Below are 4,182 nucleotides of genomic sequence, written 5' to 3' on the forward strand. Positions count from 1 at the left end.
TCATCCCCACATCCACCCTCCCATCCCTCCATCCTTTCCTCTATTTATGTACACTCATCCCCACATCCACCCTCCCATCCCTCCATCCTTTCCTCTATTTATGTACACTCATCCCCACATTCACCCTCCCATCCCTCCATCCTTTCCTCTATTTATGTACACTCATCCCCACATTCACCCTCCCATCCCTCCATCCTCTCCTCCATTTATGTACACTCATCCCCACATTCACCCTCCCATCCCTCCATCCTTTCCTCTATTTATGTACACTCATCCCCACATTCACCCTCCCATCCCTCCATCCTCTCCTCCATTTATGTACACTAATCCCCACATCCATCCTCCCATCCCTCCATCCTCTCCACTATTCTACTTTACACTCATCCCCTCCTCCCTCCATCCTCTCCGCTATTCCACTGTACACTCATCCCCTCCTCCCTCCATCCTCTCCGCTATTCCACTGTACACTCATCCCCTCCTCCCTCCATCCTCTCCGCTATTCCACTGTACACTCATCCCCTCCTCCCTCCATCCTCTCCGCTATTCTACTTTACACTCATCCCCTCCTCCCTCCATCCTCTCCGCTATTCTACTGTACACTCATCCCCTCCTCCCTCCATCCTCTCCGCTATTCTACTGTACACTCATCCCCTCCTCCCTCCATCCTCTCCTCTATTCTACTGTACACTCATCCCCTCCTCCCTCCATCCTCTCCGCTATTCTACTGTACACTCATCCCCTCCTCCCTCCATCCTCTCCGCTATTCCACTGTACACTCATCCCCTCCTCCCTCCATCCTCTCCTCTATTCTACTGTACACTCATCCCCTCCTCCCTCCATCCTCTCCGCTATTCTACTGTACACTCATCCCCTCCTCCCTCCATCCTCTCCGCTATTCTACTGTACACTTATCCCCTCCTCCCTCCATCCTCTCCTCTATTCTACTGTACACTCATCCCCTCCTCCCTCCATCCTCTCCGCTATTCCACTGTACACTCATCCCCTCCTCCCTCCATCCTCTCCGCTATTCTACTGTACACTCATCCCCTCCTCCCTCCATCCTCTCTGCTATTCCACTGTACACTCATCCCCTCCTCCCTCCATCCTCTCCGCTATTCCACTGTACACTCATCCCCTCCTCCCTCCATCCTCTCCGCTATTCCACTGTACACTCATCCCCTCTTCCCTCCATCCTCTCTGCTATTCTACTGTACACTCATCCCCTCCTCCCTCCATCCTCTCCGCTATTCCACTGTACACTCATCCCCTCCTCCCTCCATCCCCTCCGCTATTCTACTGTACACTCATCCCCTCCTCCCTCCATCCTCTCCGCTATTCCACTGTACACTCATCCCCTCCTCCCTCTATCCTCTCCGCTATTCCACTGTACACTCATCCCCTCCTCCCTCCATCCTCTCCGCTATTCTACTGTACACTCATCCCCTCCTCCCTCCATCCTCTCCGCTATTCCACTGTACACTCATCCCCTCCTCCCTCCATGCCCTCCGCTATTCTACTGTACACTCATCCCCCCATCCACTCATAATGTAAGTGTGTACACACTGTACACTCATCCCCACATTCGTTCATCCTCTCATCCTCTCTTCTTCTTTACTATCTTCTGTGTCCATCTTCTCTTTGGTCATCCTGTTACTGAAATAGATTACAGGATTACATCACAGCTTGTTCCTTAGGACACAGAAGGACGAGGAGTGTGTCCGTCTGTGTCTCTCCGTTGCAGACGGGCAGTTCTGACCTCTCTGTCTGTCTGGATATGAGCTACTGAATGCTGAAGTGTATAAATAACACACAGACCGACCGACTACACAAATACAGACTCAGACTTTCCTTATGAAGAGAGACTGAGACTGCTAAGAGGTTAGTATAGGTAGGTAAAGGAAGGTTATATCCCACCAGTTAGCATGGAGCTAACTGCAGGTCTAAATTATCCTCAAGTCATGGGGGGGTGTTCAGTAACCTCTACTAGTTTGCTGAAAAGACGTCACACTGCTTTAATTACAGTTTATGGAACAATGTATTTGTGTAACACTGTGTTACATTTGTATGATCACATCTTGGAATTCCACACTGTGTTACATTTGTGCAACAACCATGCACAACCATCCTAACAACCATATCGGAATTCCACACTGTGTTGCACTGGTATGATCACATCTTGGAATTCCACAGCTTGCAGTTGCATTTTTGGGATTACAGATCGGAACGTCACAGACCATAATAATATCTACACACTGACACTATACCAGCCTTAGAAATAGTTTATTTGGGACAAACAGTGAGTGTACTTTAGTGACTATTATGGGATATGAGTATAACAGGTGCAGTGTGGGAGAGTTTCAGAGTTCTGGTGGGACCGGTTTGTCTGGGAGGAGAGAGGTTCTGCTGACCTCGTCTGATCTGACCCGTATGGACACAGTTGTTTTTGTGGATCTGAAGTGAAATTTTAATCGAGTCAATCTCACTCACACCTGCTGCTCCGAGTGTGTTTTGGGGAGGAGATTACTCACACACACACACACACACACACACACACACACACACACACACACACACACACACACACCTGGGCACAAACACATTTATTTTCTCCCTCATTCTTTGACTCTCTGTCTCTCACATACATTGTTTACCTCACTCTTGCTCTGTCTCTCTCTCTCTCTCTCTCTCTCTCTCTCTCTCTGTGTTTGAAAGTGTGGTTTAGAGAATGTCTGGTTGACTCTTGGTCTCCAGGGGAATTTGTCAAATGTGTCTCTATGGCAACCAATCAAACCGAATCATCAATGCTGAATCATAAATCCATCCATCATTCAGATTCTGCCCAACTGCCTTTAACACACACCTACACACACATACACTGTTACACCAACACTGTTACACACACATGCACTGTTACACCAACACTGTTACACACACTTACACTGTTACATACACTTACAGTGTTACATACACTTACAGTGTTACACAAACACTGTTACACCAACACTGTTACATACACTTACAGTGTTACACCAACACTGTTACACCAACACTGTTACACACACATACACTGTTACACCAACACTGTTACACACACTTACACTGTTACACACACTTACACTGTTACATACACTTACAGTGTTACACAAACACTGTTACACACACATACACTGTTAAACCAACACTGTTACACACACTTACACTGTTACATCTACTTACAGTGTTACACCAACACTGTTACACACACTTAAAGTGTTACATCAACACTGTTACACACACTGTTACACACACTTACACTATTACATACTCTTACACTGTTACATCAACACTGTTACACACACTAGCAATGTTACATATACCAGCACTGTTTCACCAACAGTGTTAAAAACACCAACACTGTTACACACACAAAACCGTAACACACACTGTTACACACACAAAACTGTAACACACACTGTTACACACACAAAACTGTTACACACACTGTTACACACACACAGAACTGTTACACACACTGTTACACACACAAAACTGTTACACACACTGTTACACACACAAAACTGTAACACACACTGTTACACACACAAAACTGTTACACACACTGTTACACACACACAGAACTGTTACACTCACTGTTACACACACAAAACTGTTACACACACTGAAACTCTTACACACACTGAAACTCTTACACACACTGAAACTGTTACACACACTAAAACTCTTACACACACTGAAACTCTTACACACACTGAAACTGTTACACTCACTGTTACACACACAAAACTGTTACACACACTGAAACTCTTACACACACTGAAACTCTTACACACACTGAAACTGTTACACTCACTGTTACACACACAAAACTGTTACACACACTGAAACTCTTACACACACTGAAACTCTTACACACACTGTTACACACTGAAACTGTTACACACACTGTTACACACTGAAACTGTTACACACACTATCAGTGTTACACATACCAACATTGTTACACACACACTAACACTGTTACACACACCAACACCATAGCCTTCTTTATCTTTCTGTTGTCTGTCTTTCTCTTGATCCCTCTCTCCTTCATAGTCTCTCTCTCTGATGCATACACCCACTTCAAAGCACTCAACAGTCCTTTATTATGAAAGAAAAGAGAGAGAGGGGCGTCCCCAGCGGCTG

This window comes from Salminus brasiliensis, chromosome 8 (genome assembly GCF_030463535.1).
Source record: "Salminus brasiliensis chromosome 8, fSalBra1.hap2, whole genome shotgun sequence".
Taxonomy (NCBI): domain Eukaryota; kingdom Metazoa; phylum Chordata; class Actinopteri; order Characiformes; family Bryconidae; genus Salminus; species Salminus brasiliensis.